Consider the following 26,168-nt stretch of genomic DNA (forward strand, 5'->3'; position numbering starts at 1 on the left):
TTTCTGGGATCGAATGGCGTAAGGCAAGTATTTGAAAGTAACGCCGATTTCAACTGGCGAAAGGCGCGTTCGCATTCCGTCGTCCAGACGAACGGAACACCTTTACGGCGCAAACGATGAAGCGGAGCTGAAATGGAAGAAGCATTGCGCACAAATCGATGATAATAATTTACCTTACCCAGCACACTCTGTAGCTGTTTTAAGTTCTGCGGTGACGGCAAGTCCTGAATGGCACGAAGGTGCTCTGGACTCGGATGTATACCTTGGGCATTTATGACATGCCCCAGGTACGGTAAGTCACGAGCAAAAAACACACATTTGTCCTTCCTCAAGCGAAGACCATTCTGACGCAATACCTGAAATAATGTCCGGAGATTCTGCAAATGTTCGGCTTCTGTCTTTCCTGAGATCACAATATCGTCCAGATAGTTCGCAGCAGTAGGGACCGACGCACAAATAGTTTGTAAATATTGCTGAAACAATGCAGGGGCGGATGCACACCCGAATGGCAGTCTTTTGAAGCGATACAAGCCAAGATGCGTGTTTACCACCAAGACGCGCTGGGAGTCTTCGTCCACAGGTATCTGCAAGTACGCATCTGCTAGGTCCAATTTTGAAAAATATTTTCCCGGGCACAGTTTGTCAAAAAGATCTTCCGGGCGGGGCAAAGGAAAAGTAGCAGTCACAAGTTGTGGATTCACAGTTGCCTTGAAGTCCACACAAAGTCTCAATTTTCCAGAAGGTTTTGGCAAAATTACTAAGGGTGAGGCCCAGAGAGAAGCCTGCACACGTTCAATGACACCTTGAGATTCTAATTCGGCTAATGTTTTTGCGACCTCATCACGCAATGCGTGGGGAACATTGCGCGCTCTGAAAAATTTCGGTTGCGCGTTGTCTTTCAATTCCAAATGTGCTGCATAGTTCTTAGCGCAACCAAGGCCCGGTGCAAAAATGTCTGCAAATTCTTCACAAAGACTAGAAACACTGGCGGAAGGCACAGTCTGATTCACTGATAGGACCTGATTTACTATAGACAAATTAAACAATTGAAACAAATCTAAACCAAACAAGTTCACTGCACTAGAGGAACGAAGAACATAAAATGACACAAGTTTTGTCTGTCCCTTGTATGTTGCAAGAAGGCTGCACTGTCCTAACACAGGTATATGCTGTCCTGAGTAACTAGTTAACTTAACATTTGCGGCACGCAATGGCGGTTGGCCCAGTTGTTTGTACGTGTCGTGATTAAGCAATGAAACTGCAGCTCCGGTATCGAGCTGGAAAGGTATCACTTTGCCTGCAAAGTCTAGGTCCACAAAAAGTTTATTGTCTTGTTGACGACAAGAGGGACTGTCTCGTGCAATGTGAACTGAGACAGGTACAGAAGCACTTGCGACTTTACGGGATTTCCGGCGACGTCGACGCACACTTTGGGTGGGACGAACACAGTCACTGTTAGCTAAAGTGTCACTGGACGGGTGGGAATGAACTACATTAATGTCCATGGGCGAAGGTCCACGAGCCTGATTGTCCTGGATTCGATTCCGGCGCGAAGCAAAAGGCCTGGAATTTGTGCGATTGTCTGATCTTAACTTTTTCCGGCAAACACTTTGTACATGTCCTTTCTTGTGACAGTAAAAGCAAATAGCTTGGCGTGACGGGCAATTTTCACGCGAATGTCTAGTTGCACACCGCGGGCAAGATTTCACTGCAGTTGCTTGCTTACGCGGCGCACGTGGTTGCAAGCTAGGCGGCCGCAGCGAAGTCGGGCGCGAGGGCCGCTTAGCGTCCCGTGCAGCGGGCCGGGCGGGCCGATTAATGTGACACACTGCTGGCGAAGTTTCAAATGATGCCTGAGCAAAGTCAAGTGTGTCTTGCCTGTCCAATATGTCTATCACTTGTTGCAGGGAGGGATTAACTAGTTTCAAAATCTGTTCCCTTATGCGAACATCAGAAACGTTCTGTGCAATTGCATCACGCACCATAGTATCTGAATATGGGAGGCCACATTCACAGGCAAACGCGCAGTCTCTAGTAAGGCCTTGCAAAGTTGCTACCCACTCCCTGTTAGTCTGACCGGCCGTACGTTTTGTACGAAAAAACGTATACCGTTTTGCAACTACATTTACTGTTTCTTTGAAATAGGCATCCAAAGCAGACAAAATTTCTTCGTAGGTCAGAGTTGCTACGTCGCGTCGGGGAAACAATTTCACTATCACACGGTAGGTAGACACACCTACACAAGAAAGCAAAAACGGCTGCCGCTCTTTACCTTGAATTCCATAAGCAGTGAGGTGGAAGTTGAACTGATCGGCCCACTCAGTCCAGCTTTCGGTTGTGGCCTCGAAGGGCCTAAATGGCGGTGCGACAGCGTTGTGTGGCTGCGGTAGCGATGAAGCGGCTGCCGCCGCATCGGTTTGCAGCGCACGTTGACCCTGGACGAGCTGTCCAAGGGCTTCCAATAACGCCTGCGTCTGCTGATTCTGCAAGCGACAAAATTCGGACAGTACATCTGGAGAATGCGGCGAAGCCATGACACAAGCAAATTAGAGCAAGTATAACACAAAGACTGCAACGTGGGCGCGGCACCACTCCTCGGCGCCAAAATATTGTTGTGTCGATTCCCTAAGGTCTCGACACAATGAGTGGCTAGGTGCACGCGAAACTAACGCAGACGGGCGTAAATTCTGAAACAGGAGACTGGATGAAAACTATAAAGAAAAGAAGAGAGATTTTAATATACTTAACTTTAATGTAGTCTTGTTCTTGTTGAAATACATCTCTTGCATAGTAGTAAGCAATTAGCAATGATACACATGGCGCCTTGCTAGGTAGTAGCGATGGACTAGCTGAAGGCTATTTAATCTGTCTCTCGGCAAATGAGAGGAATACTTGGTAGGTCTAGTCGCAAGCTATGTCGTCCGTACAACTGGGGCGAGGTCATGTCCGTGTCTTGTGACCTGCCATGTGGTGGCGCTAGGATTGCGAGTACACAGTGGCGACACGCGGGTCCGACATGTACTACAGGACCGCGGCCGATTTAAGTTACCACCTAGCAAGTGTGGTGTCTAGCGGTGACACCACAAGAACAATCTGCGGAATTCTATGACGAAACACAAACTTAGTGAAGTCAGCTACCTCAGTAAGACCATCAATACCGTCACATCGCAGAAAACGCGCCACATGGTCCAGTTTCAATAGAGATCAAGGTGGGTACAACAGACAGAAACATAGGCATATGCTCATTCATGAGTGTCAATCAACATAATGTATTTAATTTTTAATAACATTTAACGCTGTTAATAAATTTCTTTAATCCTTCGAAAACAATGAACGAATAGCCAATTCTTTATATCAGATGGGATTGTACAACACTTTGAACTAAATTTCTAGTTGTATCTGCCATAATTAAAGTTATGTTAGTTAATGATAGGTTCTATATTTTATTTTAGAGGGAGCGGGTATTGTAGCTGGGCCCGTATCTAAAACGTTACACCTCTGTGTCCGACATAGAATACGTTTTTTGTTTAATCAGCAATCTCGAGGAACGACAAACAAGAGAGTACTAGGAGTTTACAAAGAGGACAAGCTTTTGTTATTTGTATGTAATCACTCCTCGTTACAGATGTTGATGGCATTCGTGTTTGGGGATGCTTATAATCACAATATCGGAAAGTGCTGCATTCCATTATCCGAATAGCACTGCAACAGCCAGCTGTATGTATTTACATTATTCAGATTTAAGAGCGAAATTTTAACAGGAGAGACTCCGGATTCAAACTGAAGGTGCACGTATGTCGCCTCTCAAGAAGAAAGTTTAATTCTTCCTCGCTGTGATGGTAATGTCGCAAGCCGCGCTGCTCTGCTACCGACAAATAGTGGGCTGAAACTTAGAGGACAGTACCTGTCTTAAGAGGGATGGTTTCTAACAAACATCCCCTAAATATTGACAACCGAAATCGTTTATTAGGTCACGAAACATTCCTAAACATCCATCATAATTTTTCTCTACCTCCTTTGTATCAGAAGACGTCACAGATCGTGAGTTTCCTACGGATGAGGACATCACATTGGTGTACTAAAATGAATATACCTACCTGACGGATTTAGGAATATAAAAGTAAGTTGACGAATTAATTATATTGATATCAAGATATGTTAAAGGCAGTGATTACACAATTGGTGCTGCGCTGGAAATATATCCCATTAGTCTAAAGAAAGTGTGAAAAGACTGAAGTATAACAATTGGTTATGTACGGTGTAGTGTGGAAGGTATTCTATCATTCTTCTAAATGATGCTTCTAAGACTAGTAAGATTTAAGATAAAAACTTGATCCGCAAAATATTTCTGTCTTCAGAACAATGTTTTAAACACAGTGGTTGTAGATATTTCTATCGAAACAACAGTACCAGGAAAAGCAGCTTACAATTATCGATTTGCAGGTGCACTTAACACTGGTAATTGCTGCAGAAATTAAATAATCATTAAGTAAACCTACGTTAATGTATTAACAAACTCACCATCCGATATCTGTGGTAATTTCCTTGTTGTATTGCAGGCTTTAACTATGATTCCTTTCCTGTATATGGCACGACGATCATGACTGTGGTACTGATATGGGCAGATCTGCTGTAATAATGGCAAACGGTGCAGAAAACATGTGACAGCTTTCACGGGGTACGACGTCCATAAACGCTTCCCACTTCCTCTAATTCATATGGTCGATAGCCATTCCCTAATGGAACTCAGTACATCTGATAAAAATATCTGTAACGTGAGACGACGGGATAAAGAGTTTACTAACTCTATTTTCAACGGTCTCTAACTTTCACGTAAACGATTTTTACTTTCACGTGTTTTATGTAATGAGTTAGTTTCTGCCATGTTCCTCTCGACAAAGAATTAGCGAAATTATTTTCTCTTTTTGTGCTCTTTTACTGTGTAAGTTCATCGTAAGAACGTGTGGTGATATCCTTATTGGATGTTATATAGATTTTCACAGCATTTTCTCCACTGTAAGGGTATTTGTCTGTCCCCTTCTGTAGTTACGGTTAAACTGTTGAGCTGTTTTGTCACAGAATCGACAAATCGTTTTCTGCCAGTTCCTAGTACGTACAAATCGCAACAAAATTTTCACTGCTTTTGTTATATTCATTTATAGATGTTTTGAATTCATTTTCAGCTTCATCTACGACACTCAACTTTTACTGATCCTTCCCTTCATATTTATCTACAAAATAGTATCAATGACGAAATAAACAATGTTCCCGTTATTGCATCATCTTGTTGTTTGGCATAACCAATAAAATCAATAGTTGATGTGACGTTGGATGTAAACATGCGTATCCACCCCCTGTCTTTAGCCAGGATCATGTTCAGCATGAGCCTTATTAATGATGCAGGCCCCTAAGCAGTAATGTAGAGAGAGAAACGTTTCCTCAAACAACTAAAATGTAAAGACCTTTTATAGAACTTTTGTAAACGAGAAAAATTGAGACTATTCTGTTATGTTACAAGAAAACAACGTGAAAGTTGTACAATAAATCCCCGCTGCTTAGTTACGGCAGGAAAAATGATTCTCAAAAAAGTGTAGCTTCCATAGGTTTAAGAATTTTTAAGAATTTTTAACGTTGTACAGCCCTGTCACCAACTGTGATAATTGAGCATGTAACACGTCAGCCTCAGTTGCAAATAGAAATCAAACTTACATCGGTGATTTTACCATGATAACAGGCGTATTCTCAAAACCATTATGGACAAACTAAAGAAAATATTCACGGACCGATCTTACAGTCTGACTCTGCACTGAAACAGATGAGTCGATATAATTAGATCAGATTAAACTTTCATTTTTCCACGAATTAGATCACTAGACGCAGCAGAAAGAAAAGGCAAACGTTATCGATACCTGTAAAACACGGAGATGATATTAAACCACATATTTCGCATTTTATCGTTTTGAATGTTAAGTCTCTTAATGTTACGGAATACACTTCACAAAACCGCAAAAAGCACCGAATTGGGAAGTGTGTTTCCAGCAAGTGTCAAAGTAGTTTAGGCTGAAGATCGCAGCTGCAAAATCAGTTACATGCCTGCTAATATATGTCATCAGAATGTCGTAAGTCATTGAGACAGGAAAAAACGTACGGGCTATTAACACCGCAAACAGAATTGTATTCCGTGTGATACTTCACAGAATAAGACTTACGTTAACTGCTTCTAGGTTACAACGAACAAATGAGGTGCAAGAGATAGGTCACCCCCCATTCATTTTCCTTGAAGCCACAGGATGTAAGCTTCCAAGAGTATCCACTCCTAATAGACGAAGATTTTGTGGTCATTTGTATTAACGATGTGCAATATGAAATGATAGAAAAACGTGGCAGTGAGTGTATTTGCGTCAGTGGACTATGGACCCAATGATTATGATTTTGAATAAATTCTGCCTATTGCGCTTTACTGCTTGAGACAAGGTTTCTCTGGTGCTTGTTTTGGGAATACACTTGCAGAACCAGTACCAGGATTAACACGAATTAGTATATACAGACGTGCACCGAATAATAAATATCAATGAACGCTTAGTATGTGTCCTTGCTATCGTTGCATTAACGACCTTCGTGAGGATTTCGACAAAGGAAAAGTCACAAACCTATTCTAGGATATAGGCGGGAATCACAATTTAAGTCCGGAGACAGATTCTGAACGCAAAGTTAAGGAAGGGAAGGCTTATGCCAACTGCTTACGAGGTGAAGGCAACTTACTCTGTTCACGAACATTAACGAAATTGCAACTTCAGTGGCAATTGCTTTGCGTTTCATGTGAAGTTCACATCCATCAATACACAGGCTCATGCATAGATTCCAGTATAATACGAAACATGTGTAGGTATATACAGTATTCATCTTGCCAAACCTCACAAAATAAGCTAATAAGAGAGAATACATAACTTTAGGACTGTTAATAATGACATCCACAATGAGGTAGTACTCTTGTATGAATAAGAGGAATCAAAAAGCGAAAAAGAACGTATGTCAATCGAATACATCACTAAAGAAACAAAGGCTTCGCACTTAAATCAGCAGTGGTGGAAATTTAAGGATAATTGTTAACGTGATAGATGCATTATCTTCTTCAGGGCAAGTGGAAGTTGGCAACACGAACAGAGATCATGAACGATATTTACTCTTGCTATGGCTGGCTCTGAGCACTATGCGACTTAACTTCTGAGGTCATCAGTCGCCCAGAACTTAGAACTAATTAAACCTAACCAACCTAAGGACATCACACACATCCATGCCCGAGGCAGGATTCGAACCTGCGACCGTAGCGGTCGCTCGGCTCCAGACTGTGGCGCCCAGAACCGCACGGCCACTCCGGCCGGCTACTCTTGCTACTGTACCTCAGCAAGTGAAATAAAAAGTTCATTTTAGCATTGATTCATCTCACGAACTCGGATTTGCATGATGTGTGTTTTTTCTGTGTATTAAAGATTGTATCTTACGGTCAACTCAGTATTACAGCAGTAAGAAGTGACCTTAAATGGTTCGAAAAAGAAGAACACACTTATCATAAACGATTGTGGAATCAGCTGATGTCACCATCAAAGAACGAATGTGAATGTGTGAATTACAGTAAGTAATTTCAGATCTTTTACGTATCCCTTCAATGATTTTGTATTGGTCGGCAGTAAATGCGTGCCTACTGCACACCGCGTAAGTAACTGAAATTTGACATCTCTACCAACACTCGGCTCCCTGCGTAAGATGGTGGATGTATTTACATGGCAGGGAGCAGATACAAGTCATATTACTTTGTTATGGATCGTTCTGAGATATTTTTTTAAGATAGTCCTTCAAAGATCAGAGCCCTATGTACATGTGAAGTTTACACACAGTCGACACCTTTACAGCTTTTACATGAACCGCAGCCACGTCAAGATCCTTTCTGTTCCGGGGAGATACGGAGTACCTCGTTGAACAGCTCACTCAAGCAGAGGTAGGCGAAATTAGATTAGCTGCTTCTGTTATACAGCGAGCAAAAATATCTTTTGTTCTCGCTGATTTAGTAGCATATGTCTTGCAAGATATCTCGTACATGTCAACACAAAACAAAATGAAACAATTTTCTAGCTATACCCGAAAATTGTTAAATAGAACAATGGCACATAGAGAGTTTTGCGTAGAAGCTGACATGAGAAGAATTCCATTCTTTCAGTTAAGCTCTGTGTTAAGACGATTGACGTTTTAAATGAACTTAGAATAACAGAGAATTATTAGTGCGAAACTATCCAAAATAAAGAGGAGGTTAAATTAACTTAATTATAGCAAAGTACTAGAAGATTAATAAATAAACTCAATGAACTGTAAATGTGAATAAATTATTATATCTTTGGACCACTGCAACAGGAATGTTTAATTTTAATGAATATTATTTACAACCAAATTGGTGTAGTTTAAACATGGAGATTACATATATTTTTACTCATGTAATGGGATACAACCTTGCTTTCGGTAACCAGCAGAAATCCTTTTGATATCATTTTGAAGGCACAGCCATATTGTAAAATCGTAGTATATATTTAATTACTCACAGCCTTACAGATCATTTGCCTTATCTACTGATATTCAGTATCGTGACAAATTATCTGAAAAATAATAATGAGAAAACTTCAGGAGCTGTAAATGAGAAACGAAGTAAGGGATTTGGTAAGTAAATACCAGTTATAACATATGCCTACATACACAACACACCTAGTGCAGACTTCAGGTACATCATTTGTTACTAAATTTGATAAACCATTGCTATAACCTCAACAGATACTTTGAATAGGATTGTTTTAAATATTGAGATTTATGCCCTAAAAACGTCCTTCGTTGTTTGTTAAGGGGCGTCGTACTGCTTTCTCTGTCCTTGCTACTCTCTAGGAGCTAATGATCACAGGTCTTCAATTATCTCATGTGATAGTTCTCAGACTATACTACAACATGTCAGTATTCAACGTATCATGTAGACAATATTAAACAGTGTTAAACACTTTTCGAGGTAGTGTGATCAGTGAACTATTGCCCGCACAATCAGTTAAACTGATATTTAAGAAATACAAGAAACATTAAGAAGGTAATGAATATAATTTCCTATACATCTGATAACCTGTCGTAATCGAGACGTTCGTTTTACTGTAAAAGAGTCAGACCGCCAGAGTTGTTTTTAAACCAACTATGCTGCCGGTATTTTCACCCTGCAGCGGAGTGTGCGCTGATACGAAACTTCTTGGCAGATTAAAATTGTATGCCGGACGAGACTAGAGCACTATGGGACTTCACTTCTGAGGTCATCAGCACCCTAGAACTACTTAAACCTATCTAACCTAAGAACATCACACACATCCATGCCCGAGGCAGGATTCGAACCTGCGACCGTAGCGGTCGCGTGGTTGCAGACTGAAGCGCCTAGAACCGCTTGGCCACTCCGGCCGGCCCCGAGACTAGAACTCGGGACCTTTGCCTTCTACGGGCAAGTGCTCTAGCAGCTGAGCTACCCAAGCATGACTTACGCCCCGTCCTCACAGTCTTACTTCCGCCATTACCTCGTCTCCTACCTTCCAAACTTCACAGAAGCTCTCCCGCGAAACTTGTAGAACTAGCACGACTGGAAGAAAGGATATTGCGGAGACATGGCTTTGACACAGTCTGGGGGATGTTTCCCGAATGAGATTTTCACTCTGAGGGAGTGTGCGCTGATATAAAACTTCCTGGCAGATTTAAACTGTGCGCCCGGCCGAGACTCGAACTCGGGACCTTTGCCTTGCCGTGAAAGGCAAGTTCGAGGCGGGATCCGGCACACAGTTTCACGCCATGCCAGTCTGGGTTCCAGCCACTGCTGCTGCCAGTGGAGACAGTTCAATATTATAAATTTGCTTGCCGGCCGGAGTGGCCGACGGTTCTAGGCGCTACAGTCTGGAACCGCGCGACTGATACGGGTGCAGGTTCGAATCCTGCCTCGGGCATGGATGTGTGTGATGTCCTTAGGTTAGTTAAGTTTAAGTAGTTCTAAGTTCTAGAGGACTGGTGACCTGAAGTTAAGTCCCATATTGCTCAGAGCCATATAAATTTGCTTACCTTATGATCTCTGCCTGGTGAAACGTTGTTGCGATTCCTCGTGTAAGGAGGAGAAATACGTTCCATCACGTTTCCGACTTTCATAATGGTCGGATTGTAGCCTATCGCGATTGCGGTTTATCTTATCCCGACATTGCTGCTCGCGTTGGTCGAGATCCAATGACTGTTAGCAGAATATGGAATCGGTGGTTTCAGGAGGTTAATACGGAACTCCGTGCTGGATCCCAACGGCCTCGTATCACCAGCAGTCGAGATAACAGGCATTTTATCCACATTGTGTAACGGATCCTGCAGCCACGTTTCGATCCCTGCGTCAACAGATGGGGACGTTTGCAAGACAACAACCATCTGCACGAACTGTTCGACAGCGTTTTCAGCAGCACGGACTATCAGCTCGGAGACCATAGCAGTGGTTACCCTTGACGCTGCATCACAGACAAGAGCGCCTGCGATGGTGTACTCAACGACGAACCTGGGGGCACGAATGGTAAAACGTCATCTTTTCGGATGAATCCAGGTTCTGTTTACAGCATCATGATGGTCGCATCCGTGTTTGGCGACATCGCGGTGAACGCACATTGGAAGCGTGTATTCGTCATCGCCATACTGGCGTATCACCCGGCGTGATGGTATGGGGTGCCATTGGTTACTCGTCTCGGTCACCTCTTGTTCGCACTGACGGCACTTTGAACAGTGGACATTACATTTGAGATGTGTTACGACGCCTGGCTCTACCCTTCATTCGATCCCTGCGAAACACTACATGTTAGCAGGATAATGCACGACCGCATGTTGCAGGTCCTGTACGGACCTTTTTGGACACAGAAAATGTACGACTGCTGCCCTGCCAGCACATTCTCCAGATTTCTCACCAATTGAAAACGTCTGGTCAACGGTGGCCAAGCAACTGGCTCGTCACAATACGCCAGTCACTAACGAACTGCGGTTTCGTGTTGAAGCTGCATGGGCAGCTGTACCTGTTCACGCCATCCAAGCTCTGTTTGACTCAATGCCCAGGCGTATCAAGGCCGTTATTACGGCCAGAGGTGGTTGTTCTGGGTACTGATTTCTCAGGATCTATGCACCCAACCTGCGTGAAAATGTAATCACATGTCAGTTCTAGTATATTATATTTATTGAATGAAAACCCGTTTATCATCTGCATTTTTTCTTGGTGAAGCAATTTTAATGGCCAGTAGTGTATTTTCACGCGAAAATTAGAAGCTTCAACGAGAAACTAACTACAGAGACGAATGTAGCTCTCCTTCATCTACATAAAATGTTTTATTTAGGCAAATCGGATGACCTGAAATTTCACTCTCAATGTTCCGTACGATACGTGTTGCGTGGAGCGACCAGCACGCCTGCGGTTGTCCGTACCCTGTGGGAGGAGGACGCTTGACCTCGCGGATCACGGAAGACGCTCTACTTACTTCTATGCATTGTGGCCACACAGGGACACGTCCGTTATGATGATGACTCTTCTGAAAAGACGACGTGGTGCCACTCCAGCATCCCGTGTAGTTAGGTGCCCCAGTGTAGACGGTCCTACTTATTCCACGACTTAATGGCACGCCGCATCAATGGTCGCAATTCTGACTCTCACTTGTGCTGCAGACGACGTCGAGGTTCCCAAGTGTATCAGTGTTTTTCTGCAAATTACTTCACTTCCTGGTTCACGGCGCGTGATCTGGATACACGGCACCCAACTGCCGACTGAACAGTATGTCTGCCGTCTCACTAGTCGCCTGGGACTGTTGGGACCCTGTACGGCATTACAGCCCTTCTGAATCTATCTGTTCCATCTTCGGATGACAGTCGTGGGACCCCGATCAGTATCGCAGAATGATAAACCACCATCCTGCCAGTATCGATTTCCGACACGCCCTGATCGATGCCTCTCTTTATACGAGGCATAATTCAGATGGGAATTCTCAATGATAATCCCACTGGTTAATCATCTCTTACATAGAGATTGTAGATGACGTTACTTCCACTGCTGTGAGCTTTTGCCATGAAATGATAATAATAAGCACAAGGTATAGTACACTTGTAACCGTTCTTTGCTTCTTTTTGTTTTTTTTTCTTTTGTTTACAAGTCTCCTATCTTAACTTTCGTTTGTGTACTTACTACAATTTTAACATTCTTTCACCTGAACAATGAAAGCAGGATAGTTACGTAAATGCTGTCTGATGAAATAAGTCGCTAAATCCACATGAAATTTTGTAACTGTGTTCCTGTTAACTTTTACTTTACAGTCGTTTAATCAAGAAAGTAAGAGCATATGAACTATCAGACCAATTGTGTGATTGAAGAGTTCCTAGATAACAGAACGCAGTATGTCATTCTCAATGGAGAGAAGTCTTCCGAAGTAAGAGTGATTTCAGGTGTGCCGCAGGGGAGTGTCGTAGGACCGTTGCTATTCACAATATACAGAAATGACCTTGTGGATAACATCGGAAGTTCACGGAGGCTTTTTGCGCAAGATGCTGTAGTATATCGAGACGTTGTTACAATGGAAATTTTACTAAAATGCAGGAGGACCTGCAACGAATTGACGCATGGTGCAGGGAGTGGCAATTGAATCTCAATGTAGACAAGTGTAATGTGCTGCGAATACATAGAAAGAAAGACCCTTTATCATTTAGCTACAATATAGCAGGTCAGCAACTGGAAGCAGTTAATTCCATACATTATCTCGGAGTAGGCACTAGAAGCGATTTAAAATGGAAGGACCATATAAAGTTGATCGTCGGTAAAGCAGATGCCAGACTGAGATTCGTTGAAAGAATCCTAAGGAAATGCAATCGGAAAACAAAGGATGTAGGTTACAGTACACTTGTTCGCCCACTGCTTGAATACTGCTCACCGGTGTGGCATCCCTATCAGATAGGGTTGATAGAAGAGATAGAGAAGATCCAACGGAGAGCAGCGCGCTTCGTTACAGGATCATTTAGTAATCGCGAAAGCGTTACGGAGATGATAGATAAACTCCAGTGGAAGACTCTGCAAGAGAGACGCTCAGTAGCTCGGTACGGGCTTTTGTTGAAGTTTCGAGAACATAACTTCACCGAGGAGTCAAGGAGTATGTTGCTCCCTCCTACGTATATCTCGCGCAGAAACCATGAGGATAAAATCAGAGAGCTTAGAGCCCACACAGAGGCATACCGACAATCCTTCTTTCCACGAACAATACGAGACTGGAATAGAAGGGAGAACCGATAGAGGTACTCAAAGTACCCTCCCCCACACACCCATCAGGTGACTTGCGGAGTATGGATGTAGATGTAGATGCAGATGTAGAAGAAATTAGATAACCTAAAACTGTATACTAAAGAAGCTATCACCTAAAGGTCCGTGGCGTGCAGTGCAGTGAACAATGCCACAATGTGTGACATCACAGTACAGGTCTTATAATTGCAACGCACAAAACTAACAGAGAATACTGCATCAAATTAAAAATCCTAGTTTAAAAGAATACACGTCCAGAATGCTTCTGTTAAAATGTTCCGAAATTTTACGTACCCAAAACTGACCAAGTAAAATTCCAAACATGAAATGGCACACATTACGAACATGTAACACTCCACTGTAAAGGTACGTTTACACTGGGATACATGTATCGCGACATGTATGAGCGACATGTCAATTTGACATGTCGCGATACATCACCTCATACAAAAATTCACGGAACTTGTATGCGGACCCTCCAGCTCATACATGTCGCGTATACATTTTGTATATCGCTTTTTGGCCATATACGCGACATGTATGAGCGACATTTGAAGAACTCGCGCATGCGCAGTACTATCATTTCCTGTCGTCTTGTCGACTGCCGCTTATTTCGACGATTAGCGCATGCGTAGTACCAGGCTCTTTGGCGGCTGTTTGAGTTTTGAAGGCGCCGACTGTTGTTTCGACGTTAATGTATCTGCATAGAATATCAAAAAGTGCCATATGCAACATTATTCTTCGTGTTTGCGAGGCCATTATGCAAGTTTTATCGCAAGAAGTGAAGGTAAAAGTTTTATATATATCAGAGTATGTAATACATTATATAATTTTTTCATGCATCTGGCACGTATATCAATGTTTTGCTGTTATTCCGGCTGCCTCGCGTGATAATGTTGACAACGGATGCCGACAATCGTGTGTGAGACGTTGGCATTAGCAATCGCGCGACAATGCAAATGTTTTGTCATGAAATCTTCGTTTTACGAGGAATCCCCAGTGGCTAAAAAACGGAGTGTTACTGCCAACTGATCCTCTGGTGGAATCGCTTCCCGAAAGTTTGTGTTGGTTTTGGACACAAGAGGAGCCACAAGTGATAACAAACCGCGTAAATCCTCCATACTCATCCTAACATAATTTCTAAAATATGCGCCATCCTCTAGCGTTAATTCGCGAGAAACTCTCTGTGCCACCATCTACGCTTCCTCCGCCTTTTCTTCCTATCATCTTCCAAAAGAGCAAGTGTATCAGCACATAAAAATGTGAAATCTTCCAAATCGTCAAATGGTTCAAATGGCTCTGAGCACTATGGGACTCAACTGCTGAGGTCATTAGTCCCCTAGAACTTAGAACTAGTTAAACCTAACTAACCTAAGGACATCACACACATCCATGCCCGAGGCAGGATTCGGACCTGCGACCGTAGCGGTCTCGCGATTCCAAACTGAAGCGCCTAGAACCGCTCGGCCACTCCGGCCAGTAGGAAAGATGTGTACACAAACGTAATAAGAAATTTGGCGGGCGAGAGTGTTGTTACGAAGTCTTCTGAGTGACCTTCTGGTATTGCAAGAGGTTCGCACCAGTAGGTAAAACCGGTGACACTCCATAAGAACGCGCCCAAGTAGCCCAAATTAACTAGTTCTAAAACCTACACAAGACTATTATCACGAACACAATAAAATTAACATTCACAACATAGCATGGCAACAAATAGTTGAATCTCACAATCTGGGGCTTAGATATAGGGATTAGCTGCACCCCTTCCTTCAATACCACTCTATTTTACAATATAAGAAAGGACAAGTAAAAAATTTCTGGTTCCACGTGATATAACACAGAGCTAGAATATGTTAATACAACTTTGCTTCATTCATAAGCAGTAGAAAATTTTTGGGTGCACGACCCGCACTACCGGTCTTAAATAAAAAATCCCTTTAAACGCTTGGGGAGTCCAGGCTGGGCCAACTCCATAGGATGACCGCAAGATCAAAGGTGGAGCGTTAAAAAACCACACCAAAGCTTTACACTGTTCACAACGACTAAATTTACTGAATGCAACATCGTATGTCCTTATCCACTTGTCTCACCAAAGGACCAACACAATAAACAGCAAGCACGTGCTTAAAAACGTATTTTACCATGGGAGCCTGAACCTTGTCAAACAAATCAAATTATTTAAATAGCAAGATGATAATTAGTGGATATCGGCTTTTCTCAGAGGTCCGCCCAGTTAAGAAGCACTGCCCAAATTAGCGCACCTTGCAAGGCACTGGCTGGTACAACCTGTCGTAACTTGAGACACAACAGAGCGGCTGCACTGCATAAGAAAGCACTTCCTGGTATTAATGGAGAGACGTAAACCTGCAGCTTGCGGTCTCGTGGCAGAACGTAGAGTAGAACTCTGGCACAGACGGCGGTCTGCAGCACCAGTCCTCCAGGCCGCGATGGAAAAGGCCCCTTCTTGGGCGACGCCACGCGGCCCACATTGCAGCAACTGCCTCCTCTGCAGTCTGTCAGCGACACAGCGATCTCGCCAGACACCTCTTACAAGGGAACCTCCCCATCGCACCCCCCTCAGATTTAGTCATAAGTTGGCACAGTGTATAGACCTTGAAAAACTGAACACAGATCAATCAAGAAAACACGAAGAAGTTGTGTAGAACTATGAAAAAAAAGCAAAATATGCAAACAGAGTAGTCTATGTGCAAGATAGGCAACATCAAGGACAGTGTGAGATCAGAAGCGCAGTGGTCCCGTGGTTAGCGTGAGCAGCTGTGGAACGAGAGATCCTTGGTTCAAATGCTCCCTCGCCTGAAAAGTTCAATTTCTTTATTTTCGCAGTTATGATCTGTTCGTTCGTTCATTGACGTCTCCGTTCACTGTAAAAAGTTTAGTGTCTGTGTTTGGTGACCGCACCGCAAAAACGTGCGATTAGTACTCGAAAGGACGTGCCTCTCCAATGGGAACCGAAAATATTTGATCGCAAGGTCATAGGACAACCGATTCCTCCACAGGAAACCACGTCTGATATATTCTATACGACACTGGTGACGGCATGTGCGTCACATGACAGGAATATGTTGTCGACCAACCTAACTTGTACACTTGGCGAATGGGTAAAAAGATTCTTCTACCTTGCCCGATTTAGGTTTTCTTGTGGATGTGATAATCACACCCAAAAAAGTGATGAAAACATAAGAGTTTGTCACATAAACTGCAACAAATGAATGCAACAGTTTCACAGTCGCACAGTTTTCCTTGTGCTCTGTCAAAACATATGTTTTTAACGTTTTCAGATTTTTCCGTGTGTATACCGTCAAATCCTGCATATGTCCAAGCAAATCTGAAAATGTCCTGGAATTTTTGAGAGCGAAGTTGATTATGTGTGTGTGCCTGAACTTTGATAATTGTCTGAAAATGCTAACCACAGGACCACGGCGCAACTGGGGTGGTACTCTCCTTAATGTTGCCTATTTTGAGCATGGGCTACTAAGTTTGTATATTTTGCTTATTTTTTTCATAGTCCCGAACAACTTTTTCCTGTTTTCTCGATTGATCTGTGTTCAGTTTTTCAAGGCCTATCCACTGTGCCAACTTATAACTAAATCTGAGGGGGGTGCGAAGGGGAAGTTCCCTTGTTAGTAGCAGCCCGTGGGCGCCCTCTAGCCAAAGGCAATCGAGCACGAAAGCCTGGCACGATAGGTCGATTCGCGATGATAGGCACCCTTCGACTTTGCTTTGGCAAGGCTATCAGACAGAACCTATCCGGTGTAAGTGCAGCATGAGCTATGTGTTTCCACATGGTATCAACAGATGAACATGCCATTCTACATCTGTGCCATATAAGCTGGAGTAAATAGACTACTAGCCATTAAAATTGCTACACCACCAAGATGACGTGCAACAGACGTGAAATTTAACCGACAGGAAGAAGGTGCTGTGATATGCATATGATTAGCTTTTCAGAGCATTCACACAAGGTTGGCGCCGGTGGCGACAACTACAACGTGCTGACATGAGGAAAGTTTCCAATCGATGTCTCATACACAAAAAGCACTTGACGACGTTGCCTGGTGAAACGTTGTTGTGATGCCTCGTGTAAGGAGGAGAAATGTATACCATCACGTTTTCGACTATGATAAAGGTCGGATTGTAACCTATCGCGATTGCGGTTTATCGTATCGCGACATTGCTGCTCGCGTTCGTCGAGATCCAATGACTGTTAGCAGAATATGGAGTCGGTGGGTTCAGGAGGGTAATACGGAACGTCGTGCTGGATCCCAACGGCCTCGTATTACTAGCAGTCGAGAGGACAGGCATCTTATCCGCATGGCTGTAACGGATCGTGCAGCCGCGTCTCGATCCCTGAGTCAACAGATGGGGACGTTTGCAAGACAACAACCATCTGCACGAACACTTCGACGACGTTTGCAGCAGCATGGACTATCAGCTCGGAGATCATGGCTGCAGTTACCCTTGACGCTGCATCACACACAGGAGCGCCCGCGATGGTGTACTCAACGACGAACCTGGGTGCACGAATGGCAAAACGTCAGTTTCTCGGATGAATGTAGGTTCCGTTTACAGCATCATGATGGTCGCATCCGTGTTTGGCGACATCGCGGTGAACGCACACTGGAAGCGTGTATTCGTCATCGCCATACTGGCGTATCACTCGGTGTGATGGTATGGGGTGCCATTGGTTACACGTCTCGGTCACCACTTGTTCGCATCAACGGCACTTTGAGCAGTGGATGCTACATTTCAGATGTGTTACAATCCGTGGTTCCACCATTCATTCGATCCCTGCGAAACCCTACATTTTAGCAGGATAATGCACGACGGCATTTTGCAGGTCCTGTACGGGCTTTTCTGGATACAGAAAATGTTCGACTGCTGCCCTGGCCAGCACATTCTCCAGATTTCTCACCATTGAAAACGTCTGGTCAATGATGGCCGAGCAACTGGCTCGTCACAATACGCCAGTTACTACTCTTGATGAACTGTGGTATCGTGCTTAAGCTGCTTGCGCGGCTGTCCCTGTACACGCCATCCAAGCTCTGTTTGACTCAATGCCCAGGCGTATGAAGGTCGTCATTACGGCCCGAGGTGGTTGTTCTGCGTACTGACTTCTCAGGATCTATGCACCCAAATTGCGTGAAAATGTAATCACATGTCATTTCTAGTATAATATATTTGTCCAATGAAAAACCCGTTTATTATCTGCATTTCTTCTTGGTGTAGCAATTTTAATGGCCAGTAGTGTATGTACAAGCTGAGAGAGATAACAACCCCTACATTCACAAGGAGAGGTTTCCAAATTGTATCCTTGATGCTGTAAATCCCACTTACCGGTTGTGGATCGATAATGAACTTCTACAACAGAGTGTTCATGATTATATGCAGAATTCAGATGAGTCTCTAAATTCATTCACAAGCAATGTCTCAAAACCAAGTTTTCATTGCTACACGTCTCAGACGTGCAACTTATGATGCATTTCTTGTATTTAATGATGGGAACGTACGGAGGATGAAAGTACTAGAGAGAATGGGCTTTGAGATAGGAAATATAATACAAAACATCATGAGAAAAATAGATTCACAGCGCCTCTCTCCAGCTGAAAAGTTAGTTGAAAACCCAATAAAGGAAAGAAAGCAGAAAAGAAGAAACCAGATAATAAATCTTCAAGGAAAAGAGGATTCTGAGCACAAATATGGGGCCTTCCGAAGAGATAACATAAGATAAAACGTTAGGTTGAACCGTAACTTCCATTTCTAGAACATTGTGTTTTTGTACAGTTTATGTACTTTCTCTCAGAATCTATGAAGGCTAGTATTTTGTACACTAATTTCTATAAACCCAATAAATGTCGGTCAAGAGCAAACTTTGAAATTCTGAATGTATGATGAGATATGGGGCAAAGTGCTTGGAATTTTGCACGAATTTTACATTATACTTACAGAACCACAATTAAAATTCATTAAAATTCTCCAATCCGATATATTCAAGATGGCTCATGACAGAAGGTTACTATGTGCAAGCATATTAAGCAGAGAAAATTATGTAGGCTTCTTTTGAATAGCTTTTGAGACAAAGTATGTGTATTACTGTTTGAAAACAAATTTTAAATTCCATAAAAATGTTAAATACATATAATCTAACGAGCTTGACAGTAAATGTTTTAATTTCATGGTAAAAATTTCATTTCTGTATCTTGAAAATTGTGGATTGTATGCATATTTTACGTGGTGTATGTTTTTCATGAACTTCCCCCTTAAGGACAGTTCAAAAACCCTTATGAATGCATTTCATGAGTGTTTCAGAACAAATTAAGAAAAATTCAGGACGATTTCTGTTAAAGAAGACAGGATTCTTTCACATCAGAGATATATCGTGGACAAATATAAAAATTTCTCGAAGTCCTCTCCAACCAGCACCATGACAGGGGAAGCCAGCCAGTGCAACGTGTCCCAATCAAAACCACAGACAGGCAGAAAGCCAATACTGGGGGAAGCAGAACAAATCCATAAGAGATTGCCTCACCTTGCGCGAGCGACAAGCTTAAATCATACACTCAACAACATGATCAGAGCGAGGAGATGACATCATGTCCCAGCACATACCAATTGCATGAGAGAGAGTACAAGTTCTACAAGAAAACCTATCAGCCTGCTGATATAGCTGAAAAGCAACAACCTGAAGCCCTGAAAGCCATTATTGCGAAATAGAGAGGTGGTGAAGACCACGAATGAGCCCAGAAAAGTATGCCACACTAGTTCATAGCCAGGTTGACATATGGTCGTTGTCTCAGGTCATTAGTAATAAATACTCAGGTTTCCAGGACTTTATGTCAGTCTTTACGTTGCAGTACGCCAACTACACCTCGTGATCAAAAGTGTCCGGACACCTGGCTGAAAATGACTAACAAGTTCGTGGCGCCCTCCATCGGTAATGCTGGAATTCAATATAGTGTTGGCCCACCCTTACCTTGATGACAGCTTACACTCTCGCAGCTGGTGGAAGGTTTCTTGGGGAATGGCAGCCCATTCTTCACGGAGTGCAGCACTGGGGAGAGGTATCGATGTGGGTCGGTGTACTATAGGATTCAGGCCAGGATTCCGTGCAGACCAGTCCATTACAGGGATGTTATTGTCGTGTAACCACTCCGCCTCAGGCCGTGCATTTACACCTATACTGTGACAGTGCTACGCAAAACAAGTGGTGCAAGCCCCCTCCATGAAAAACACAACCACACCATAACACCACCGCCTCCGAATTTTACTGTTGGTACTACACACGCTGGCAGATGATGTTCACTGGGCATTCGCCATACCCACACCCTGCCATCGCATCGACAAATTGTGTACCGTGATTCGTCACTCCACACAACGTTTTTCCACTGTTCAATCGTCCAATGTTTATGCTCCTTACACCAAGCGAGGCGTCGTTTGGCATTTAGCGACGTGATGTGTGGCTTATGAGTAGCCGCTCGACCATGAAATACAACTTTTCTCACCTCCTGCCTAACTGTGATAGTACCTGCAGTGGATCCTGAAGCAGTTTGGAATTCCTGTGTGATGGTCTGGGTAAATGTCTGCCTATTACACATTATGACCCTTTTCAACTGTCAGCGGGCGGCGCTGAGTGGGTGTGTGGTCTAGGGCGCCGTGTCACGGACTGTGCCCCCTCCCGCCGGAAGTTCGAGTCCTCCCTCGGGCAACGGTGTGTGTTTGTGTGTTGGTCTTAGCACAAGTTAGTTTAAGTAGTGTGTAAGTCTAGGGACTGAAGACCTAAGCAGTTTGGTCCCTTAGGAATTCACATGTATTTGAACATTTGAAATTCTTTCATATTTACGTTATTTTAGGGTAACTAAGATATTAATTGCTATGCTTATTCTCCATGTAGTAGTTTCTATAACTACAGTTCTTATTTTTCATCCTTTGATTTAAAAAATTTCACCAACATTTCTGCTCCTAATAAATAAATGTGTGAAAACAGAACATATGCTTGTAATATTAAACTGTGGTTCTCAGAGCAAAGAGTAAGAACAGTGAAATTCCAAAGTCATGTTACTATTTCTGTTTCATATAGGCAACATGCACAGCATGCTCTGATCACTCCATAGATATTCCTATTCCACACATGTGACTAACGTTTTCATACTGTTTCTCCTTGGTGCGTCCGTTTGGTGTACTTCATTCCAATGCTTCTTATTTCAGTGTTAGATTAAATTTATATACACCCTGCATGCTATGATCACTCCATAGATATTCCTATTCCACACATGTGACTAATTTTTTCATACTGTTTCTCCTTGGTGCGTCCGTTTGGTGTACTTCATTCCAATGCTTCTTATTTCAGTGTTCGATTAAATTTATATACACCCTAGTGCCGTTAGCGGCCCAGTGAACTGAGGCTGTCTATATCATTTTAGTCCTAGTTTCTTGTTCTAAATCCTCCAGGCATCCCTAATAATACAAGGGCATTACGAAAGGGAGAGAGACATCAAGGACGTTCAAACAGTCCAAGTGTGATTTTAAAAAAATTCTTTCGAAATGTTACAATCAATTGTGACCCACATGCCGAGGTAACATTATCACCAAAGCAGAGACTTTCGTTCCCCAGGACTGCTGACAAAGAAGCCACATGTCCCTTGCTGCCATCAACTTCTCAGCAATGAATTTGACTTGTACATCCAAGGACAGGTCCACTTCAGGTTGTTTGTAGGGAAAGTGATCATGACATAAATAATAGAGGCACATTGTTTTGTTATGAGAATAACAGTAGTTTAAAATAGGTAAACAAAATTTGGTTGTGGCCTAAGTCTAGTTATTCAGGAGAACTAAAAATAATTAAATTACATTGAATTTGCACTTTATTGCCATAGCTATTCTATTTCATTTTTTCTAGACATCCAGTTTGACAGAAACAGAATTTAATAATAATGAAATATATCTTTTATTGAAAGGTCTAGTATATAATGTATCAAGTAACATAATTAATATTAATTTAGCAAATCTGCTGCATCTATAAAATAGTAACAGCTTCAACTAAGGTTTCATACTGCAAAACAACTACATTGTAGGAAATATATACAAAAGATAGGTAAACACAATTATAAAAGTAAAAACAATAAATTCTACTAACATGAAATCTATGATTTTCGTAAAATTGGTGAGAAAATAGGAACACTGCTATAGTTCTCAAAGCCAACATGGGGAATGTTGTAGTAATTATGTTGCAAACAGATTACATTAATAAATTCCTTGAATTTTTTAGCAAAAATAACTTTACTTGCACAGACTAAAATGTAATCAATCGTTTACAAGTCCTCATTGAAAAATTCCTGTCTAAAATTGATTTTTCTACTTAATGAAAGAAAAAAGCTTACTATATCATAATGAACCCATGTTACAGTCCTGCCCAACAATTCATCAACAAACACCCATGTTAGATCAATAGTTCCTTATTATTTTCGTTGTACTCAGACTCAGAAGTAAATATACGATGATCAGTACACAGTAAAGAACTCATATGACCTGATGCAACAAATTAGAGATGTTCATACTTCAGAGAATGCAAAAATTATGTTCTCATATACAACCGACATGTATACTTATACACCAGGAACTATTAAAATTATTCACCATAGTGTAAAATGTGCACAGTTCAAGAACAAGAATTTATTACTTTATTAAAATTGTCATTCTCCCATAGTTATTTTATGTTTGACAATGGATGTTTATGTTTAGCAATGGATATTTGCCTTGCTGGTGTGGTAGCTAATATTTTCCTTAACCATGCAGAGAATAATTCTTTTTCTAAGCGATGAAAATTAACTGTTTAAATTCAGTACTATTGCAAATATGTACATAATTCCCTGATTTTATTTGAACTAGGAGAAAATGAAACAGATATATCAAGCTCATAATGGAATAACCTACATAAAAATATCTTCTTTACAACTAACATGAAATGCATAGTGAAATAAAATAGTTCTTAGACCTCTAAATCAATAAAAGTCCATAAAAATGGACCAGTGAACAATTCCTACATCTACTGAAGACAGAGAAACACAGGCTGCATAAAACGTTATAACACTTGACATCCTAAAGCACACAAAGAAGCATATTTTGGAACTATTTGGAGAGTCTAATAAAACATTCATTAGGTAAAGAAAACATAACAGCTGAACAAAAGACACTAAGAAGAATACCAAAAAAACTATAATTACAACTTTACCATAGTCGCCAAAAATTTATGCCAGGGAACTACACACAAACGAAAAGAAAATAAAAGACAACATTACCTTACCAAAGACAAATTGTAACATAAATACACAGTTCACTATCATTAAAAATTGGGGTATGATTTCAGATAAAATCAGAAATACACTTCAGAAAAACAACCAAAAAAATAGGTGGCAGAACACACAACATATAGTGATCACAAATGTGTCATAATATAACAGTTCTGTAAATATGTTCATAAGTTAACATGCAATAACTGTGAGAAAATCAATGGTGTGTAATTTCGAAAAAAATTTTAAATAACATCTGAATCTGATTTGCATGAAGCTATTTTCATTCATTACACAATGAAACTACATAGTCAGTGACATTACACACCAGTTATAAGTCCTATAATTGCCTAAAGAGGCAGCTTACTAAATATATTGGACGAAATAGAGTTTTTCATACATATGTTGAAACATGTTGACATTATTTTAAATGAATAGACTGATCTAAAAAAACAAAAAAATTCCTCGAAAATCTCACTAGTAGCCTTCAATGACAAGAGATATCTTCGTTCTACTAATAACAGCAATGAAAATTAGAGGTAGCATAACGTATATTCTATCTTGTATAACAAAAAAATAATCTTAGCATGTGCAGTAAATGCCAATGCCAACTCAATATTACAGAATATCGTCAGTGGCATATACAAAAAAATATTATAAGATAGTGCTGATAATGGGCAATGCCTGGATCTAATCCAGTAACATAAACTAATAACAAGAAGTAACTTATGTCAAACAATTATTAACATGACATATTTTCAATATTTTATTGTAGCTGCTACACTCAACTACATATATTAAATAAAGTAAAACATATCGTGTTTACTTATGACTATTACAAAGTAGTAAAAGAAATTTTCCGATCAGTACGAGAAGAATGAAAACCACTGCTACTGTTCACATGTGACGTAACCCAAGGCTGAAACAAAGATGGAGGACCTAGTGAATAGAATGTGGAACATACTATGTAGGACGTGTAAGATGAGGTTAAATGAAGCTGAGAAAACTAAAAGGACGACAATGATGGATACCAGTACCAGGTTTCACACATACAGGGGTTGAGCGAAAATATGGAAAAACGGCGACAATTGCTTGCTTGAACATTAATGCAGATGCTAGCCAAGCCAGCAGTTTACATTGTTGAATTTGCCAATGAACGGCGCCGGTGAAATGTCCTCAATATCTTGCGAATGTTAATCACGGTCAGAACAGTGTACTGTGTAACTGTGTGTGCATTGTGTCGGAGCTAATTGAATTCGAAAGTTGGCAAATCCTAGGTGCTAGTTTTGTGGATCCTTCCATAACCAGGATAGCAGATAGTGAGCTGAAAGTTCCAAACCACTCATTTGTGATGCAAATGCGTGTAACAGGAAAGCGTGATAGCGAAGCCACTGAAGATGGGCTGTGGAACAATGGAAGAATGTCATTTGGTTTGATGAATCTTGTTTTACAGTGTCCGCCTCGTGTCCAAACTTCGTCGCAAAAGTGAAACATGGTGAGATTCAGTGAAGATTTGGGCACCATATAATAACACTCCATGAACCCTGTGGTTACTCTTCGAGATCGTATTACTATCAAGGATTACGTGAGTATTTTGCTGATAAGATCAGCCCCGTTGTACAATGTTTGTTCACCAATGGTGATCTTGTGATCCTGTGTTCCATGACGACATAGCCCGTTTCCATCCAGGACTAGTTTCCTCAGCACGAGTATGAATTGTTGCCTCTCCTCTGGCCCCCCAGAGTCACCATATCTCAATATTATTGAGCCTTTGTGCTCTAGTTAGGAGAGAATAGTGCGTGATCGCTATTGTTCATCTACATTTACATCTACATCCATACTCCGCAAGCCACCAGACGGTGTGTGGCGGAGGGTACCTTCAGTACCTCTATCGGTTCTCCCTTCTATTCCAGTCTCGTATTGTTCGTGGAAAGAAGGATTGTCGGTAAGCCTCTGTGTGGGCTCTAATCTATCTGATTTTATCCTCATGGTCTCTTCGCGAGATATACGTAGGAGGGAGCAATATACTGCTTGACTCTTCGGTGAAGGTATGTTCTCGAAACTTTGACAAAAGCCCGTACCGAGCTACTGAGCGTCTCTCCTGCAGAGTCTTCCACTGGAGTTTATCTATCATCTCCGTAACGCTTTCGCGATTACTAAATGATCCTGTAACGAAGCGCGCTGCTCTCCGTTGGATCTTCTCTATGTCTTGTATCAACCCTATCTGGTACGGATCCCACACTGCTGAGCAGTATTCAAGCAGTGGGCGAACAAGCGTACTGTAACCTACTTCCTTTGTTTTCGGATTGCATTTCCTTAGGAATCTTCCAATGAATCTCAGTCTGGCATCTGCTTTACCGACGATCAACATTATATGATCATTCCATTTTAAATCACTCCTAATGCGTACTCCCAGATAATTTATGGTATTAACTGCTTCCAGTTGCTGACCTGCTATTTTGTAGCTAAATGATAAAGGATCTATCTTTCTGTGTATTCGCAGCACATTACACTTG

Source organism: Schistocerca nitens, chromosome 5, assembly GCF_023898315.1.
Source record: "Schistocerca nitens isolate TAMUIC-IGC-003100 chromosome 5, iqSchNite1.1, whole genome shotgun sequence".
NCBI lineage: Eukaryota > Metazoa > Arthropoda > Insecta > Orthoptera > Acrididae > Schistocerca > Schistocerca nitens.